Source organism: Chamaea fasciata, unplaced genomic scaffold (genome assembly GCF_029207755.1).
Source record: "Chamaea fasciata isolate MVZ Bird 193981 ecotype frontalis unplaced genomic scaffold, bChaFas1.0.hap1 SCAF_47, whole genome shotgun sequence".
Lineage (NCBI taxonomy): Eukaryota > Metazoa > Chordata > Aves > Passeriformes > Sylviidae > Chamaea > Chamaea fasciata.
The window spans coordinates 1,483,640-1,504,981 of NW_027094132.1; the positions used below are offsets into that span (position 1 = coordinate 1,483,640).

The 21,342-nt window shown below is 57.2% G+C and overlaps 1 pseudogene; it reads right to left on the minus strand.

Moving 5' to 3' along the window:
• Positions 1-6,661: 6,661 nt before the first annotated feature.
• Positions 6,662-11,037, minus strand: LOC136304087 (Fc receptor-like protein 4; annotated as a pseudogene).
• Between the last annotated feature and the right edge of the window lie 10,305 nt (positions 11,038-21,342).

Here is a 21,342-nt window from a genome sequence, read left to right on the forward strand (position 1 = left end):
ATTATACAACCGTGAAATAAAAGCAAAAAATATTTTCCCCAAACACTTTTTTTTTTTTCCCATAAAAAATAAACTCATCAAAAATCAAACTGACAATGTAGAAAATGGTCTGGTTGATAGAATCCTTTTAATCATTGCCCTGCCAACAAGTGGCTCACAATAAAAACATAAACAAATCACAGAGAAATGAGACGTTTTGGTTCTCTTTAGGAGCCCATTGGTGCACCCCACAGCAGCGTTCACTTGTGGATAACACAGAGTGTGGAATCTCCCTGAGTGTTCAACAGGTCCATGGGATTGTTCCCTGCCTGTAGGGAAGCAACCCAGCCCATAGGGAAGGCTTTGGTTTGCCCATATTTCGGAACTCTTCCAGTTTTTCTTCCTTCCCACCCTGAAACTTGGTTTACTTCCCATGGCTTCTCCTGACAAAAGGGGAGAAACTCTGTGTATCCTTGGAACAGTGCACAGGAATCCGTGGAAATGTCCGTGTGTCCCTCAGGGTCTGCTTCCCTGGTAAATGCCCTCCAGCCTGCCCTGAATTCCCCTGCCAGGGCACTCCCTGCTCCTGCTGGGACACCCCTGTTCCCCAGATCCGTGCGTGGAGCCCCTGCTCAATATTTCCACTTTTCCTTCTCTTCTGGTGTCCACATCCTGAACCCAAATATTCCTTCTGGAAGGTTCCAAAGGGCTGCAGGTTTTGTTCAAGAGAGAGGGGCCCGGTCAGGTTGTTGAGCAGATGGGTGTGGGACTTGCAGGATTTTAGGGGCTCTCTCAGTCCCATGCTGAGAGGGACAAAATGATCATTTGCTTCATTTCCGGACTGCTGCCCACACAGCTGCCCCTGCAGGGGAAGGTTTCCACCCCTCCCTGCTCTGAAAACCATCAAAGGCCCTCGCAGAGCCACTGCTTGGGCTCCCATTGGCTTTTGAGCTTCTTGCAGGGCTCAGCAAACCACAGCCAGGCCTTTTCCTGCCACAGAATTCTCACCTTTGCAGCAGCTCTAAAGCTGCCAGAATCAAAGCCAAGGGGGCGGGGGGACCCTCAGGTCGTGGCTGCCACCTGGGGCTGGGCAGAGCAGGGCTGGGCAGTGCCCATCCCTGTGCACTGGGGCTGGGCCATGGCTGGGCCCCACGCTTGGATGGCTGCGGGCTTCAAGGAGGAGGAGTTGGGGAGCTCCTTCCTGCCTGGGGCTCCATTCCCAACCTGCTCTTGCCAGCTCAGATCCTGCAGAGGACGCGTGAGAAGGCAGGAGTTTGGAGCAGGCATCCCCCAACAGCTTCAGCCTATCTTGATTTACATGGTCTCAGCCCTGCAGCATCAAATTGGGGCTAAATCAGCCATTTCCATTGAAAAAAAATGCGATTTACACAGTGATGTGGGGGCAGGGCCAGAAGGGTTCTCAGGTGTTGTGGATGCTGCAGGAAGGGTCCGGGGTTTGTTCCTTGTTGGGAGCATTCCCTGGAAATTGTTTCTTTTGTGACCCTTTGGATTCTAAATCTTGTTGCTGTTGGTTTTGTTCTCTTGTTGCTGTTTCAGGAAACTGTTCTTCCTTCAGCCCTTGGGGACCTTTGCCTTCTATGTCTCCACTGGGAGCAGGAGAGGCAGCACCCTCTGGTATTTCGTGTGTTGGTGATCAGGATTTTTCCTCTTGTTTTCTTGCTCTCCAGGAGTTTTCTCACATTTGTGGCTAAGAGAGAATAACAACCATCCCTAAGAGAGCCTAAAGAAGTGGCCAGGCTGGGGGGAAGGGGTGCAGCTGGCTGGAGCCACTTAAGCTGTGGTGCTTTTCTCTTGGACGGGCAGAGATTTTGGCTTGGGTGTGAGGGGCTGTGCTCAGCTCTTAGCTCTCTCCCCATCTGGGTATCAGAAGGAACAAACTGCTTCCCACAGGGAGAATTCACTGCCACCACCAGAATTCAGCCCTGTACTGCTCCTTCCTTACTGTGGGTGAGCCTGTGCTCGGAAGAGCAGCCATGGCACTGCAACCTTATAACATCCACTTTGACTGGAAAGAATCCTCACCAACTCCTCAGGCACCTCAGGAAAAAACCCAGGACCCGAGCCCCTCGTCCTCTGAGGGGCCTCTCCTGGCTGCATTGGGGAGTCAGGCTGCCGCTGCCCAGCCCCGGCGTTTTTCTGCCTTTGCTCTGGTTGGTTTTTCTGCACTGGAAGCCATCACCGCGTGCCTGCTGGGACACCCCGCGGCTCCTGCTACAGCTGCGGAGTTTGTGTTACTTTTTGTTTTGCCACTCTGGGGGCTGCTCACCTCTGCCATTTCAGCTTGCGGCTTCCGAGGTTCCTGCTACAGCACATTTCACTGTCTGGAGGCGAACCGGGACAAATTGCCCTCTGTGAGTTTGCAAAGGAAGCCGCTTTTCCACCCCTTACGCCGACTGCACCCGCCATTACCATGGAGAGAGAGAGAAACAGCCAAGCTGGTGCCACTACGCCCCCTGCAGCTGTGGGGGTGTCATCACACCCGCCCTGCCCTGCCGGGAGCCACAAGCGCCCCTGCTGGCTGTGCCCGGAACTGCATCAAAGGGAAAGTGCCTGCAGCCGTTGTGGAGTTTCTGGTTCTGTTCGTTGCTGTCGTTGTTGTTTGTTTGCCTTGTTATCCATATATATATATGTTATTAACAACTCCGACCCCCAGTGGGAAAGAGTTCTAAAAGTTTTATTGAAAACAATACAAAAATTCACAAAGCAAAAGGCTCATCCTCAAAACGGTGGCTTTGCCTTTTATACCCCTGGTGCTGCATCAGCTTGATGAATATTTGTTTTGATTACACAATCTCAGCCTCTGTCACTCTTCTCGGCAGTAATGCAGTTTCATCACTGTGGACCTCAGGGCCATGACTGGATGGAGTTCTGTTCCTTTTAAGGTCATGTCCCAAAGGCTTGGCCAGCAACAGTCCATGCAATGTAAACCCACAAAACCCACACTGCAAAACACAGAACCATCCCTTTAGGGTTTTCATCTGAGGGTCCAGCTTGGCAGAAGAGTGGCTATAATATTTAGCAAGACTGCTCCTGGAAGATGTTTTGCAAATCAAAAGGTTCAATAAAGAAAAAATAACACAGTAACAAAACGTTACAGAAAGCAAATAATAAGCCCTGCACAGGTACCTGAGAAACCTCAGACACCTTGCTACAACATCTCCAAAAGCCTTTTCTTCCTGTTGTGCTCTTTCTTAAATACTTTATGTTTTAGGAGGGTGTTAAAGGTTTAAGGCAGATTTTGGGAGGAAACCTCCTAAGGGGCCCTTCCTCCCCTCCCCCAACTGGTTGGGAAAAGAACTTCTCAGAGAGAAGTGGAAAGAACCCTGTTTATTAAACAGGCAAAGCACTCCCCAGCGCAATAAATTGGACAATAGCCAATGACAAGAACTTTGTGCCGCTCTGGAGAGATGACAGATTTGGAAAAGAAGTCCTTCCTGGAGGTGGTTGCTCTGTCTCAGTCCCTCTGGTGCTGGGAAATGTTTCTGCGCAGGATGGAATCTTGGTGGGTTCCGGGTGCGAGCCCCCACAGCACTCCCCCGGCTCCTCAGTCCAGAGAGATTGTAACAGTTCCAAGGGAAGGCAAAAAAAAGTAGGAAAAAAACAGGAAAGAAAGAAAAAGAAAAAAAAAAACAGGAGAAGGAAAAACCCTGAAGCTTCTGCCCTCTGCTAGCTACTCACTAACTAACCTACTAACTACTGAGAGAGAAAAAAAAAACACGAAGGAAAAAAAACAAGATCTCTCCATCCCTCGATGTGTTGGTGAATCCGACTGTCAAGGCCAGCCAGCAGAGGAAAGTTTCTGAAAACAAACCGCGTGCCTGTCTCTTTCCTGTGCTTCCAGGCCCAACAGACGACTGGGAATACAAACCTCGCAATGTCACCCCAGGACAGAGGGATAACCTGGCTTGCAGCCAGTAAGATCACCAAGGGGTTTTGAGTTACATTCTCACAGTCCAATCCATGCCTCTGTGCTGGCACTGAGCCAATCCTTGTCAGGAGGCTATGGAAGGATCCTGGTTTTTTACTTTAAGGGGTGAGCCTTAAACTTTCCCTATATGGAAACACTCGCTGGGAGTGTGGGGTGCATCTCTAATGTCCACAACGAAAACCAGCCTTGCAGTCAGGCCACTGCAAGAACATCAACCACTCCACAGCACATATCACTATCCCAACACTAACAACATCACAATATTTATTGAACAAGATAATCAAGAATGTAATATCAATTCATACAATACCCAGGGAAAGTCAACTTCCATTAACCTGTTTCTCACAAATTATACTAGTAAAGAACTGTTGTTCCTGTTCCCATATCTTTGCCTGAAGGCCCCTTAATTTCAAAGTTATAGTAATTAAGAGGGAAGGGGGTTATATTTTCCATTCCGAGGCAGGTTCCCTCCTTCCTTGGCAGACACCTGTCTTTCAGTTCAAGACATATTGGCAGCCCAAGATTGAAGAATCTCATTCCTAAAGCCTGACAGAGCTGAACAAAGAAACACCACTTCTGTCAGTTTAACCAAAAAGCTGCACTTTTGTCCCAGGATCAGGAAACCAGGTCCTTTTCCCCCTTGAAACTGGGACAAGCAGTCGTAAGCCATGTGGTGTACTGGGAGCACTGGGAGGAGGATTGCATTGGCAGAAGGGGGGTTGAGAGGAACTAATCTGATTTTCATTTATGTCTCAACATCCGCTATACATGAACTGAAAAATTATTCCAGGGGCGGTATGTGTGCTGGGAACCCTGTCCCGAATTTTTCCTAGGGAAGCTTCATGTACCAGCCAATCAGGAGAGAGAAAGCTTCCATGAGCAGGCTGTGAGCGACTCCCCACTTGTTGGTGGGACAGATGTCCGGATGCCCAGGAAAAATGTCTGGGAAAAATGCCCGGGAAAAATGCCCAGGAAATTGGGCTGTGGGAGGAGTCTTCACAAATACAAGCAGTTAACTGTGACACAACAGGAGCCACTCTGTTTTGGGTTTCTTGGGGGGATCAGGGGCTTGCTTCCTAGGGTCAGCTTGGCCCTAATCCCGCCATCGCCTTTTCCTCCCTGTGGTCCTTCTTCCCTGTCCGCACCTGTTCTTCCACGCTTTACTGCTTCCACAAGGCAGCTTGTTCCTGCGATGACCTGGGGCTCCACTGCTTCCCCAACCCGGTGCTCCACGGCTTTCCCAGCCTGGTGCTCCACCTCTTCCCCAACGCAGTGGATGCTGTCCGCACCCATCTGCAGCTGCTGCCACCAGGTTTCCTCCATTGCCTGCCACACCAGCCACAACCTGGTGGTCCACCACTTCCCCAGAAGAGTGGAGGCTGCCTGCATGCACCCGCTGCCTTTGCCGTTTTGCCTGCGTTGCCTGCAGCAACGAGCCTGCTGCACCGCAGTGTCTACCCATAGCAGCCAGCCCTTAGCCACCAGCGCCACAGCAATAGCCCACAGCCAGCCCACTGCCAGCCCGCAGCCATCGCTCACCGATGCCAGAGACGCTCAGGAGCCACCACTTGGAAATCGTTCCCAGCCACTCACAAAGGCCACGAGGGCTCGCCGCATGCACACTCCATCTGCCGAATTGATGCCAACAGAGCACCCGGGGTTCTTGCACTAATGCTCCCCCGTCTTCTGTTTCTCTCACTGTCTCTCTTTTTCCCCTCTCTATTCTCTCTTCTAATCCGCCTTCTATAAGAACAGTTATGCCTCTTTATCAATAAACAGTTCTCAGATATAATATTGCCACATATCTGCTTCATTTTCATCAAGAAATCGATCAGAAAGAATCCTCCCCGACTGCCCCTTTTACAGCGGAATGGGACCGGGGGAGGGGTGTCACTGTCGGTGTCCCAGGACTCTCCTCCTGTCTTGCCTCAGCCAGCCCTGGCACCGGCGACAAGCAAGGAACGGCTCGGTAAGAGGGCAAACCTTGCCGACCCCGTGAGTCCCTGGCTCAGCACTAAGCATAATCACGGCGAGGAAATGAAGAGCACACTCTGTTGAGGGGTCTGCCACCGAAGTTTATTGGTGCCCCACAAGGAGCAACCTCACCGCCAGGGAGTCTGCCTCAGCAGACCGCAGACTGCCCCCGTGCAACAACCTTTATTGCGGGGAGGAACAAGGGAAAGGGTTAGGGATACAACCAATAGGGATAGATCAGGGTGTGGCTCTGCAGATGAGGGATTTCTCCAGGGACCTATCCCAGAGGGGAAGGAGGGAACAGCTGGGATCCTGGCCAGTCACTCGACACTCTCCCTGGAACTTTCCAGATGCAGGGAGAGGCCCCGATGTGATGGACAGGACCCGGGGGTTATTTAACACAATGATTGACATATAACTGAAACCCGGGATAAACCATGTGGGGATAAACTATGGGGACACATGGAACAAACCGTGAATACATACATTAAACAAATAAAACTGAAAAGCACACCACTGCAGTGGGGGAATGGGGAACCCCAGGGTATACTGCAAGCTTTGTGGGGAGAGAATGGGGAAGCCACTGAGGGTACTTGGAGCACTTGGACGGAGGTTGGGGAGGGGATGGGGGAGCCCTCGGAGGCACTAGGAGAGGAAATGGGGAGCACAGGGTGCCCTGTGTAGCCTCCCCCTGACTCATGACCACCTCCCTTAGAAGGATGGGGCAACCACAGGAGCCATGCAGGGAGCATCCCCAGTGTCACCCAGTGCCTCCCGTTCCCCAGAGTGTCACAACTTTTGTTGCAGATTATCATAGATGTCACTGGGTTCCCACGGTTGCCCATGTGGCCCCAGCAGCACCGAGTAGGTTGCCTGAGGATCCTCCATGGGGGGTGCCAGAGGGTCCGGGGGGGCCCTGTGGGAAGAAGGGAGTGTGTGGAAAAGGATGGGAGGTGCTGGGGGTTTGGGTAAAAGGTGTATCATGGCTGGAGCCTGCACTCACCTTTGCTGGTGCTTCCTGGCATCTGCAAAGGAAAACTGAAGTGGTGACTTTGGAGTCCCAGGGGCCTCCATCCACCCACAGGAATCCTGAACCACCACCAGGCCCTCAATTCTCCCCAGGTCCCCCCAGTATCCCTGACGGTCCCCACACTCCTGAACCACCCCAGTGCTCTGGACCACCTGAGCTCCCAGAAGCCCAAACCTGGCAGGGAAGGAGACCCTCCAATTCCCCCAGCATCACTGAAAGAAGCCCCAACATCTCTGCAAGACCCTCCAACACCACCCCAAATACTTGAGGAACGTGAGCAAAGGTTCTGAGTGCTCAGCACTCCCCAAGTCAGGGGCTGTGGGTGCTGATATCACCTCCACATTCCAGGTGGCCTCCCACCTCCCCAGGTCCCCTGTTGCCCCCACTGTCACCCACCCCTGTTGTTCCACCGGTGCCAGCCCACAGCTACACCCACGAGCAGGACCAGGAACAGGAGAGACATGCCAACCCCTACGGCCACTGCTGGGGACAGAAGGGACATGTCAGAGTCACCTATCACTCCAGGGGTCCTGAACTTCCTGGGGACCCTGTGTGACCCCACCTCTGTTCCAGTGTCCATGTGGTGTCACCTCCAGGGCCAGCTCAGGGCTGAGTGCCCGGAACACGCGGTGCCCATCCTGTCCCAGCTGGTAGGTGGCCATGCACTGGTAGGTGCCCGAATGTCCCACATCCACGTCCCCAAGCTCCAGGATGGGACCCTGGGCCACCTCCTGCCCATTATGCAGCCAGGTGAAGTTGACAGGGGCTGATCCCACCTGCACGGAGCAGTGCAGGGTCACGGGGTCACCTGCGTGCACCTGGTGTGACAGGGGACCAGGGGTGATGGTGGCATTGGCCACGGGCACTGCGGGGACACAGACAGGGCTGAGGTTAGGAGGAGGGGCTGGCACCTGGCATGGGGAAATGAGGGAGTCTATGGGGTGGCACCTGGAGACAGAGGGTCTCCTTCACCCAGGACAGTGACCCCATGGTGGTGTGGTCATCATGTGCTGTGGGATGGGGGCATGTGATGGGTGAGGGATGAGGGATGAGGATGGGATGAGGGCTGCTGTATCCCAGGGTGGTGATGGCTGTCACCTCGTGGGGGGAAGGGAATGGCATGGGTAGGATGTGATGGGCCTGATGAGGCATATCAACAGGGGCATCACCCCAATCCCAAGGATCTCACTCCCCTGGGAGGGTCACGCTCAGTAAGGTGAATGCGACCTGATGGGGAGGGGGGCATGTGACAGCTGTCATTAGGGATCCATGGCCTGGATGTCCTGGCAGTGGGGATACCTGGAGCCAGACGGTCCCAGTTCCCCTGGGCTGTGACACCCAGTGGTGGGGGCTGTGACCTGGGGTGGGTTGGGGATGGTGTGGGGGGGTTGGGGTGGAATGGGAATGTGTGGAACTGGGGATGCTGTGGGTTGGATCACCCTCAGACCAAGGGTCCTGCCACCCAGGACAGTGACGTTCAGTGTGGGGCTCTCAGCCACACTGTCCCCATCACTGGCCCAGCACTGCTGTGGCCGCTGTCCTTGTCCCCAATATGCCGTCACTCCAGGTTGCAGTCAGTGCCCAGTGGTGTCCCCGAGCCCTCCCAGTGCCATGTGAAGGACAGGGCACCTGTCCCTGTGGCCACTGCACAGCTCAGCACCAGGTGGTCACCTGGTGCTACCTGTCCCCCAGGGGGCTGCACCCACAGGGACACCCCTGTGAGCGGGACCCCTGCAAGGGGACACAAGGATTGGGGATATGGGAGGAGTGGGGGACACCAGGTAGCAGTGAAGGACTCAGGGGAGGGGGAGGATCAGAGAGGGGTGGGGAGATCCCAGAAAGGGAGAAGGGGGCCCAGAGATGGGGGGGAGGATTGAAAAGGCCGGGAAAGGACCCCAGGGGAGCATGGGAGATTCAGCAAGGAGACGAATGGAAAGGGTTTAATGGAACAACAGGGAAGGTTCTGGAAACCCAGACAGGGATGGTGGGACCTGTGAAGAGTAGAGAGACCTCAGAGAGGGAGAGATGCAGCTGGGGAGGGGTGAGGGGACCTAGAGAGGGATGCAGGCAGCAGGGAAGGTGATGGGAGGAACCAGGGAGAGACCTGGGAAGGCAGGGCGGCACGCAGAGGGTTGAGCAAGGAGGGGAGACCTGGGAGGGCTGTGGGGGCTCCCCATGCCCATCCCCGTACTCACTGTGCACCGTGACGCGGAGCCGGGCGCTGCTCTTCCGCACAACGCCCCCCTCGGAGCGCACCTGGCAGCTGTAGTTCCCCGAGTGGGAGACCCCCACGGCGGGCACCAGGAGCTGTGGGGACACCTGCGGGCCCTTCACCAACTGCCCGTCCCGGTAGAAGAGGTGCTGGAGGGGCACTTGGGGCCGCAGGGGACTGGGGGTGCTGAGGCAGCTGAGATTGAGGGGGGAGCCCTCAGTGAGCTCGGGGGGACCCTCCAGCACCGGCACCGTGAAGCGCTCTGGGAAGGAGAGGGGAGGTGAGGACTGTGACTCTGAGTCCACTGGGAAGGGGCTTTGGGTGTGTCGGGATATTGGAGTTCCAGTCATGGCGTTGCTCACCGTGCACTGTCACTGTCACTGGTTCTGACAGTGACGGCCCAAAGCTCACCGAGCCCTCGCAGTGGTAGCGGCCGCTGTGGTGCAGTTGCAGAGGGGACAGGGACAGTTTGGTCCCAGTGACGACCCCCCCAGATCCTTCTCGTCCTGGTAAAATCGCACCCTGCTGACCGACATGTCCTGCCTGACCCGGCAGCGCAGTGTCACCGAGTCCCCCTCCAGCAGCACCTGTGCTGGCACCTGCAGCACCAGCTGGTCTGTGGACAGGAGGGTCCCATTGCACTGAGGGGCTCGAGATTTGTCCAATGTGGGTGCCCACAGCACCGGGGACATCTGGGTGGTGTCTCTATTACACAGGAGGATCCCAGGGACAGTAAGACAAAATCGCGGGGCACAGGTGTCACCACAGTGGTCCCATCCCACTGGGATGCACTGGGATGTTCCTGTATGCAGAGGACAGGCTCTTGCCACACAAGGGGTGTGAGGCTGCCCACAGAGTGAAGCCCACATATTCCTCTCTGGGGGGCCACCAGGAGCATTTAGGATTCCTCCTCACCATTTAAGACCCTCACGGAGGGGCTGAGCCGACTGCCAGGTCTGTCACAGGTGTAGGTGCCACTCACGGTGACAGTGAAGCGGTCGCGTCTGTCCTGCCCCCAGTGCTGCCCGTCCTTGTACCAGGTGGTGGCACCGGCTGTCCCCGAGCCCTTGCAGGTCAGTGTCACCCGGTCCCACAGCACCGCTGGTATCCACGGGGGCTCCACCAGGAGCTGGGTGGTCTGGGCACCTGCAGGTGACAGGGGACACCAGCCTGCCTGGGCCACCATGGGGCTGCGGTCAGTGGGATGGGGACATGGCATCCCCTGAGAACTTACCAGCGAGGCCAAGGGTCTGGGCTAGAAGGGAGAAGGGACAGGGCTCAGTGGGGGTGGCACTAAGGGAACAGCAGCACCTGGGGTAGAGATGTGGTGTCTGTCCCCAGACTGTCCCCAATGGAACACTGGTGTACCATGGAGGTCGTGAGGACACACACACCTCAGTCACCCTGGGTTAAGGCAGGACATGGAGACACTGCGGACACTCCATGTTTGCACAGGTCATCTCCACCATCCTCACGGCACCTGTCCCCACAGCCACATCCCCATGTCCCTGTGCTTGTGATCCCATTCCAATGGCACATGTCCCCAAAGCCGATCTGCATGGTACGTGGCCCTTGCACCTGCATCCCTGTTCCTCTGTCCCCACAGCCACCACAGCCCCAAGGTTCCTTTCACCATATCCTTGTCCCCACATCTCTATCCCCCTGCTCCTGTCCCCACAGCCACTCCAGGACTCTGGTCACACTGGGGTCCATGCCCATTGAGAGGCGCTGCTGGCCTTGGGGACCTCAGGGCACCCCGCAGCCCCCCTGTGCCCCCTCCCCACCGGTCTCTGCCTCACCAGGGCCCATCCCCGGCGTGTCAGGCCCGTGCCCGGGGCACTCACCCCACAGGAGCAGCGCCACCTTCCCGGCCATCCCCGTGTCCCCAGCCATGTGGACTGGCTGTCACTCGCTGCTGTGGCCACCGGTCCCCTGGGTGGCGGCTCTTTGGATGAAGAGGAAGGAAACGAGGTCACATCTTGTCCCCATATGTAGGTGGCCCTGTGTGGGGGCAGGGCGAGGGAAAGCTGGAGACACAGAAAGGGAAAGACTGGGGACATTACGGGATAGTCTGGGGGCTCAGAGGGGGATGGTGTTCCCAGGAGTGGGGGGGCCCAGGGCTTGTGGGGAACCAAGGATGGGTGTCCACGAGGATGGGGGTCCAAGGGAATTGCGGTCTCCATGCCTGAGGGGATTCAGGGATGGGGGTCCTGGGCAATCATGGTCCCCAGGGATTTTGGGTAATGGGATGTAGGTCCCACAGTTGGGGGTCCAGGGGGAAACAATAGGGGACCCTGGGGAAGAGTGGTTTTGGAAGAAGAAGCAGCCCATGGGATGGGATCAAGGCCATGGTGTTCCTGGGCAATGGGAGTCCTGGGATGGGGGTCCCAGGGAGGAGAGACCAAGGCAATGGGGGTCCCATGGTCGGGTTTCCAGGGGGAATGGGGGTCCCAGGGATGGGCAGTGAGTGGCTGGGTGGGCGCGGGGGTCACAGCTCCTTCCCTGGGTGCCTCAGATTTTGGGGTGACTCAGAGCCCAGCAGAGCCCCCACAGTGTGCTCATGGCCAGGGTGCACCCCAGGGTGGAGGCTCTGGGTCTGTGCCCCACACACCCCTGGGCTTTTCCCATCCCCCCATTTCCTGACTCAGCCATTCCAGGGAACACCTGAGCAGGTAACGGTGGGGGGATCCCAGGAAGGGGCAAAGGGGAGTGGGGGGTGCAGGCAGTGGTTGGGGGCTGTGGGGGATGAAAGATTTTCACTTTCTCTTCCTGCAGGAGAAGGAAGAGGCTGAAGTGAGGACATGGGTTCTGTTTTGGGAGACCACATCCAGAGGGGTCCTGCCCTGAGGGAAAAGGGCTCCTCTGCTGTGGTCACGCGTGGGTCCTGTCCCAGGGTTTTGGCCCGAGGGGTCCTCGTTCTGGGGGTGCCACGTCCCTGGGGATTCCTGTCCCAGAGGTGGCACATCCTGGGGGGGCCCTGAGCATTCTCCCTGTCCCCAGTGGGGCTCTGTGACCTTTGGGCTGCCCAAACTTAAAGGGGGCAGTTGATACAACCTTGCCCTGATGAAGGTAAATGCCAGCCTAAATTTGGTTGAATTCCCTTAGGCCCATTTGGCTGAGACAAAATTATACAACCGTGTAATAAAAGCAAAAATATTTTCCCCAAACACTTTTTTTTCCCCCCTTAAAAAAATAAACTCATCAAAAATCATACTGACAATGTAGAAAATGGTCTGGTTGATAGAATCCTTTTAATCATTGCCCTGCCAACAAGTGGCTCACAATAAAAACATAAACAAATCACAGAGAAATGAGATGTTTTGGTTCTCTTTAGGAGCCCATTGGTGCATCCCACAGCAGCGTTCACTTGTGGATAACACAGAGTGTGGAATCTCCCTGAGTGTCCAACAGGTCCATGGGATTGTGCCCTGCCTGTAGGGAAGCAACCCAGCCCATAGGGAAGGCTTTGGTTTGCCCATATTTCGGAACTCTTCCAGTTTTTCTTCCTTCTCACCCTGAAACTTGGTTTACTTCCCATGGCTTCTCCTAACAAAAGGGGAGAAACTCTGTGCATCCTTGGAACACTGCACAGGAATCCGTGGAAATGTCCGTGTGTCCCTCAGGGTCTGCTTTCCTGGTAAATGCCCTCCAGCCTGCCCTGAATTCCCCTGCCAGGGCACTCCCTGCTCCTGCTGGGACACCCCTGTTCCCCAGATCCGTGCGTGGAGCCCCTGCTCAATATTTCCACTTTTCCTTCTCTTCTGGTGTCCAAAACGAGAACCCAAATATTCCTTCTGGAATTTTCCAAAGGGCTGCAGGTTTTGTTCAAGAGAGAGGGGCCCGATCAGGTTGTTGAGCAGATGGGTGTGGGTCTTGCAGAACTTCTGGGGCTCTCTCAGCCCCTCGCTTTTGTCAGGGACAAAATGATCATTTGCTTCATTTCCGGACTGCTGTCCACACAGCTGCCCCTGCAGGGGGGTTTCCGGCCAGCCCTGCTCTGAAAACCATCAAAGGCCCTCGCAGAGCCACTGCTGGGGCTCCCATTGGCTTTTGAGCTTCTTGCAGGGCTCAGCAAACCACAGCCAGGCCTTTTCCTGCCACAGAATTCTCACCTTTGCAGCAGCTCTAAAGCTGCCAGAATCAAAGCCAAGGGGGCGGGGGGACCCTCAGGTCCTGGCTGCCACCTGGGGCTGGGCAGAGCAGGGCTGGGCAGTGCCCATCCCTGTGCACTGGGGCTGGGCCATGGCTGGGCCCCACGCTTGGATGGCCGCGGGCTTCAAGGAGGAGGAGTTGGGGAGCTCCTTCCTGCCTGGGGCTCCATTCCCAAGCTGCTTTTGCCAGCTCACAGCATCTCTTAGGGATGGTCCTTATTCTCTTATTCTCTTATTCTCTTATTCTCTTATTCTCTCTTAGCAACAAGTGGCAGAAAACTCTTGGAGAGAAAGAAAATGAGAAAAAATCCTGACCACCAACACACTAAAACCAGGAGCTGCTGCCCCTCTCCCTGTCAGTGGAGGTACAAATGGTAAAGATCCCAAAGGGCTGAGACGAGAACAATTTCCTGCAACAGCAATGAGAGGACAAAACCAACAGCAACCGAAACAAGATTCAGAATCCAAAAGTTCACAAAAGAAACAATTTCCAGGGAATGCTCCCAACAAGGAACAAACCCCGGACCCTTCCTGCAGCATCCACAACACCCGAGAACCCTTCTGACCCTGCCCCCACAGCACTGTGTAAATTGCATTTTTTTTCAATGGAAATGGCTGATTTAGTCCCAATTTGATGCTGCAGGGCTGAGACCATGTAAATCAAGATAGGCTGAAGCTGTTGGGGGATGCCTGCTCCAAACTCCTGCCTTCTCACTCGTCCTCTGCAGGATCTGAGCTGGCAAGAGCAGGTTGGGAATGGAGCCCCAGGCAGGAAGGAGCTCCCCAACTCCTCCTCCTTGAAGCCCGCGGCCATCCAAGCGTGGGGCCCAGCCATGGCCCAGCCCCAGTGCACAGGGATGGGCACTGCCCAGCCCTGCTCTGCCCAGCCCCAGGTGGCAGCCACGACCTGAGGGTCCCCCCGCCCCCTTGGCTTTGATTCTGGCAGCTTTAGAGCTGCTGCAAAGGTGAGAATTCTGTGGCAGGAAAAGGCCTGGCTGTGGTTTGCTGAGCCCTGCAAGAAGCTCAAAAGCCAGTGGGAGCCCAAGCAGTGGCTCTGCGAGGGCCTTTGATGGTTTTCAGAGCAGGGCTGGCCGGAAACCCCCCTGCAGGGGCAGCTGTGTGGACAGCAGTCCGGAAATGAAGCAAATGATCATTTTGTCCCTCTCAGCATGGGACTGAGAGTGCCCCTAAAATCCTGCAAATCCCACACCCATCTGCTCAACAACCTGATCGGGCCCCTCTCTCTTGAACAAAACCTGCAGCCCTTTGGAACCTTCCAGAAGGAATATTTGGATTCTCGTTGTGGACACCAGAAGAGAAGGAAAAGTGGAAATATTGAGCAGGGGCTCCACGCACGGATCTGGGGAACAGGGGTGTCCCAGCAGGAGCAGGGAGTGCCCTGGCAGGGGAATTCAGGGCAGGCTGGAGGGCATTTACCAGGAAAGCAGCCCCTGAGGGACACACGGACATTTCCACGGATTCCTGTGCTCTGTTCCAATGATACACAGAGTTTCTTCCCTTATGTCAGGAGATCCCAAGGGAAGTAAACCAAGTTTCAGGGTGGGAAGGAAGAAAAACTGGAAGAGTTCCGAAATATGGGCAAACCAAAGCCTTCCCTATGGGCTGGGTTGCTTCCCAGCAGGCAGGGAACAATCCCATGGACCTGTTGGACACTCAGGGAGATTCCACACTCTGTGTTATCCACAAGTGAACGCTGCTGTGGGATGCACCAATGGGCTCTTAAAGAGAACCAAAACATCTCATTTCTCTGTGATTTGTTTATGTTTTTATTGTGAGCCACTTGTTGGCAGGGCAATGATTAAAAGGATTCTATCAATCAGACCATTTTCTACATTGTCAGTTTGATTTTTGATGAGTTTATTTTTTTATGGGGGAAAAAAAAAAGTGTTTTGGGAAAATATTTTTGCTTTTATTTCACGGTTGTATAATTTTGTCTCAGCCAAATGGGCCTAAGGGAATTCAACCAAATTTAGGCTGGCATTTACCTTCATCAGGGCAAGGTTGTATCAACTGACCCCTTTAAGTTTGAGCAGTCCAGAGGTCACAGAGCCCCACTGGGGACAGGGAGAATGCTCAGGGTCCCCCCATGATGTGCCACCTCTGGGACAGGAATCCCCAAGGATGTGGCACCCCCAGAACGAGGACCCCTCGGGCCAAAACCCTGGGACAAGACCCACACGTGACCACAGCAGAGGAGCCCTTTTCCCTCAGGGCAGGACCCCTCTGGATGTGGTCCCCCAAAACAGAACCCATGCCCTCGCCTCAGCCTCTTCCTTCTCCTGCAGGAAGAGAAAGTGAAAATCTTTCATCCCCCACAACCCCCAACCACTGCCTGCACCCCCCACTCCCCTTTGCCCCTTCCTGGGATCCCCCCACCGTTACCTGCTCAGGTGTTCCCTGGGATGGCTGAGTCAGGAAATGGGGGGATGGGAAAAGCCTAGAGGTGTGTGGGGCACAGACCCAGAGCCTCCACCCTGGGGTGCCCCCCTGGCCATGAGCACACTGTGGGGGCTCTGCTGGGCTCTGAGTCACCCCAAAATCTGAGGCACCCAGGGAAGGAGCTGTGACCCCCGCGCCCACCCAGCCACTCACTGCTCATCCCTGGGACCCCCATCCCCCTGGAAACCCGACCATGGGACCCCCATTGCCTTGGTCTCTCCTCCCTGGGACCCCCATCCCAGGACTCCATTGGCCAGGACCATCATTGCTTTGATCCCATCCCATGGGCTACTTCTTCCCCAGAACCCCCCTTCCCAAGGGTCTCCTTTTCTCCCCTGGAGCCCCAACCCTGGGACCTACACCCCATGACCCCAAAGCCCTGGGGCAACATTTTCTGCACGACCACCATCCCTGAATCCCCTCAGGCATGGAGACCCCAATTCCCTTGGACTCCCATTCTCCTGGACACCCATCCTTGGATCCTACAAGCCCTGAGCCCCCCACTCCTGGGAACACCATCCCCCTCTGAGCCCCAGACTATCCCGTAATGTCCCCAGCCTGTCCCTACTGTGTCTCCACCTTCCCTCACCCTGCCTCCTCCAAGGGCCACCTACACGTGGGGACAAGATGTGACCTCGTTTCCTTCCTCTTCATCCAAAGAGCCGCCACCCAGGGGACCGGTGGCCACAGCAGCGAGTGACAGCCAGTCCACATGGCTGGGGACACGGGGATGGCCGGGAAGGTGGCACTGCTCCTGTGGGGTGAGTGCCCCGGGCACGGGCCTGACACCCCGGGGATGGGCCCTGGTGAGGCAGAGACCGGTGGGGAGGGGGCACAGGGGGGCTGCGGGGTGCCCTGAGGTCCCCAAGGCCAGCTGAGTCAGTGCATGGGCATGGACCCCAGTGTGACCAGAGCCCTGGGATGGCTGTGGGGACAGGAACAGGGGAACAGGAACAGGGGAAGCGGGATGTGGGGACAGGAAGAAGGGGATAGAGATATGGAGACAAGGATGTGACAAAAGGAATCTTGGGGCTGGGGCAGCAGTGGGGACATGGGAACAGGGATGCTGGGACAGGGACTAGGGCCATGTCCCATGCAGATGGGCTATGGGGACAGGTGCCATTGGAATGGGATCATGGGCACAGGGACATGGGGATGTGGCAGTGGGGACACGTGCCGTAGGGCTGGGTGGAAGTGACCTGTGCAAACATGGGGTGTCCACAGTGTCCCCATGTCCTGCCTTAACCCAGGGTGACCGAGGTGTCCCTGTCCTGAAGACCTCTGTGCTACACCAGTGTTCCCCTTGGGGAAAGTTTGGGGATGGACAGCACACCTCACCCCCAGGTGCTTCTGTCCCTGCAGGGCAACTCCACCCAGCCCCTGTCCCTTCTCCCTTCCAGCCCAGATCTTCAGTTTCTCAGGTGAGTCCTCAGGGGATGCCATGTCCCCACCCTGCTGTCCCCAGCCCCACACTGGCCCTGGCAGGCTGGTGTCCCCTGTCACCTGCAGGTGCCCAGACCACCCAGCTCCTGGTGGAGCCCCCGTGGATACCAGCGGTGCTGTGGGACCGGGTGACACTGACCTGCCAGGGCTCGGGGACCGCCGGTGCCACCACCTGGTACAAGGACGGGCAACGCTGGGGGCAGAACAGACACGACCGCTTCATTGTCCCCGAGAGTGGCACCTACAAGTGTCAGAGACGTGGCAGTGGGCTCAGCCCACCCGTGAGAGTCTTAAATGGTGAGGAGGGGATCATAAATGCTCACGGTGCCCCCTGATAGGTCTGGGTGGGCTTCACTCCACCGGTGGCCTCACCCCTCTTGTGACAAGAGGCTGTCTCCTGCACTCAGGGACATCCCAGCGCATCCCAGTGGGATGGGACTCTCTGTGGCGACACCTGTGCCACGGGGTTTCTCGTTGCATCCCTGGGATCCTTCCACACAATGGAGACTTCGCCCAGATGTCCCCGGTGCTGTGGGCACCCACATTGGACATGTCTCGAGCCCCTCATTGTAATGAGACCCTCGTGTCCCACAGACCAGCTGGTGCTGCAGGTGCCAGCACTGACGCTGCTGGAGGGGGACTCGGTGACACTGCGCTGCCGGGCCATGCAGAACAAGACGGTCAGCAGGGTGCGATTTTACCAGGACGAGAAGGATCTGGAAGGGCCCCACATGGGAACCGAACTGTCCCTGTCCCCTCTGCAACTGCACCACAGCGGCCGCTACCACTGCGAGGGCTCGGTGAACTTTGGGCTGTCACTGTCAGAACCAGTGACAGTGACAGTGCACGGTGAGCAACGCCATGACTGGAACTCCAATATCCCGACACCCCCAAAGCCCCTTCCCAGTGGACTCAGAGTCACAGTCCTCACATTCCCTCTCCTTCCCAGAGCTCTTCACGGTGCCGGTGCTGGAGGGTCCCCCCGAGCCCATCGAGGGCTCCCCCCTCAATCTCAGCTGCCTCAGCACCCCCAGTCCCCTGCGGCCCCAAGCCACCCTCCTGCACCTCTTCTACCGGGACGGGCAGTGGGTGAAGGGCCCGCAGGTGTTCCCACATCTCCTGGTGCCCGCTGTGGGGGTCTCCACTCGGGGAACTACAGCTGCCAGGTGCAGTCCGAGGGGGGGACTGTGCGGAAGAGCAGCGCCTGGCTCCGCGTTATGGTGTGCAGTGAGTACAGTGATGGGCACGGGGAGCCCCCACAGCCCTCCCAGGTCTCCCCTCCTTGCTCAACCCTCTGTGTTTTGCCCTGCTTTCCCTGGTCTCTCCCTGGTTCCTCCCAGCACCTTCCCTGGTGCCTGCATCTCTCATCACATCTGCTCACCCTTTTCCTAGGTGCACCTCTCCCTCTCTGAGGTCCCTCTATTATCCACAGGTCCCACCATCCCTGTCTGGATCCCCAAAACCTTCCCCGTGGTTCCCTTCAACTCTCCATATGTCCCTGCAGTGGATCTCCACCCTTCCCTGGGGTCCCTTCCAACCCCTTCAAAGCCTCCTCCATCTCTGGGCCCCGTTCTTCCTCCCTGGATCCCCCACCCCTCTCTAACCCTTTCTCTCCCTGAGTCCTTCACTGCTCCCTGGTGTCCCCCACTCCTCATCCCATGTCCCCAGTCCCTCCTGTGTTCCCCTTGCAGGAGTCCCGCTCTCAGGGGTGTCCCTGTGGGTGCAGCCCCCTGGGGGACAGGTGACACTGGGGGACCACCTGGTGCTGAGCTCTGTGGTGACCATAGGGACAGGTGCCCTGTCCTTCACCTTGGACTGGGGGTCTTGGCCACACTGCTGGGAACGGGCACCCACCTTGAGATGTGGCATGGAGGGGACAAGGACAGCAGCCACAGCAGTGCTGGGCCAGTGATGGGGACAGTGTGGCCGAGAGCCCCACACTGAACGCCACTGTCCTGGGCGAGCAGGACCCTTGGTCTGAGGGTGATCCAACCCACAGCATCCCCAGTTCCACACATTCCCATTCCTCCTCAACCCCCGCACACCATCCCCAACCCACCCCAGGTCACAGCCCCCACCACTGGGTGTCACAGCCCAGGGGAACTGGGACCGTCTGGCTCCAGGTATCCCCACTCCCAGGACATCCAGGCCACGGATCCCTAATGCCAACTGTCACAGGCCCCCCTCCCCATCAGGTCACATTCACCTTACTGAGCGTGACCCTCCCAGGGGAGTGAGACCCTTGGGATTGGGGTGATGCCCCTGTTGATATGCCTCATCAGGCCCATCACATCCCACCCACGCCATTCCCTGTCCCCCACAAGGTGACAGCCATCACCACCCTGGGACACAGCAGCCCTCATCCCATCCTCATCCCTCATCCCTCACCCATCACATGCCCTCATCCCACAGCACATGATGACCCCACCACCATGGGGTCACTGTCCTGGGTGAAGGAGACCCTCTGTCTCCAGGTGCCACCCCATAGACTCCCTCATTTCCCCATGCAGGTGCCAGCCCCTCCTCCTAACCTCAGCCCTGTCTGTGTCCCCGCAGTGCCCGTGGCCAATGTCACCATCACCCCCGGTCCCCTGTCACACCAGGTGCACGCAGGTGACCCCGTGACCCTGCGCTGCCCAGTGCAGGTGGGATCAGCCCCTGTCACCTTCACCTGGCTGCACAACGGCCGGGAGGTGGCCCACGGTCCCATCCTGGAGCTTGGGGACGTGGATGTGGGACATTCGGGCACCTACCAGTGCGTGGCCACCAACCAGCTGGCACAGGACGGGTACTGTGTGTTCCGGGCACTCAGCCCCGAGCTGGCCCTGAAGGTGACACCAAAGGGACACTGGAACAGAGGTGAGGTAACACAGGGTGATTGGGATTGTAGGACCCCTGGACTGACAGGTGACCCTGACGTGTCCCTTCTGTCCCCAGCAGTGGCCGCAGGGGTTGGCGTGTCTCTCCTGTTCCTGTTCCTGCTCGTGGGTGTAGCTGTGGGCTGGCACCGGTGGAACAACAGGGGTGGGTGACAGTGGGGGCAACAGGGGACCTGGGGAGGTGGGAGGCCACCTGGAATGTGGAGGTGATATCAGCACCCACAGCCCCTGACTTGGGGAGTGCTGAGCATTCAGAACCTTTGCTCACGTTCCTCAAGTATTTGGGGTGGTGTTGGAGGGTCTTGCAGGGATGTTGGGAGTTCTCTCAGTAATCCTGGGGGAATCTGGGGGGTCTCCCTCCCTGCCAGGATTGGCTTCTGGGCACTCATGTGGTCCAGAGCACTCGGGTTGTTCAGGGGCTCAGGGGGGGCATCAGGGATGCTCAGGGGTCCTGGGAGAATCTGAGGGTCCAGTGAGGTTTCAGGATTCCTGAGGGGGCCTTGGGGACCCCACAGTTATCCCTCCTCTTTCCTTTGCAGATGCCAGGAAGCACCAGGAAAGGTGAGTGGGGGGCTCAAACCACACTGTCCCCTTTCACCCCAACCCCCAAGACCTCCCATTCCTTCCCACACATCCCCTTTATCCCCGCAGGGCCCCCCCAGATCCCCCGGCCCCCCCAGAGGTGGGTAAGGTGCTGTACACCCACGTCATGAGCACCAAGCAGATGGGGGGTGAGTACAGGGTGGGACACACACACAGGGACACGTCACCCACGAGTGTCACCCCCACCCAGATCCTACAGCCAGTGTCTCTCGCAGTGTCCCCCCGTGCCACCACACTCCAGGTGACCTACGCGGACCTGCGGGGACCCCATGGGCGACAGCGGGAACTCAGTGACATCTACGGGAATGTGCTGTGACACTCGGGGCTCCAGTGGGCACTGGGGGGGCTCTGAGGGAACTGAGATGCGATGGGGGACTCCACCTGTGGGCGCGTGTTCCCCCCCTCGCCCCCCACCCTCCCCCCTGGCTCCTGTGGGTGCCCAGCATTCACAGGGAGGTGGGCATAAGTGGGGGTCATGTGTGAGGCTGTACAGGGCACCCAGAGCTCCCCATGCCCCCAGAACCCCAAAGGGCTTCCTCACCATCCTTCCACTACCATGACTGGCTCCCCATTCCACATCCAAGTGCTCCCAGCACCCACAGACACTTCCCCATTCCCTCCCCACAGTGCTCCCAGTACCCACAGGGGCTCCCTAGTTCCCC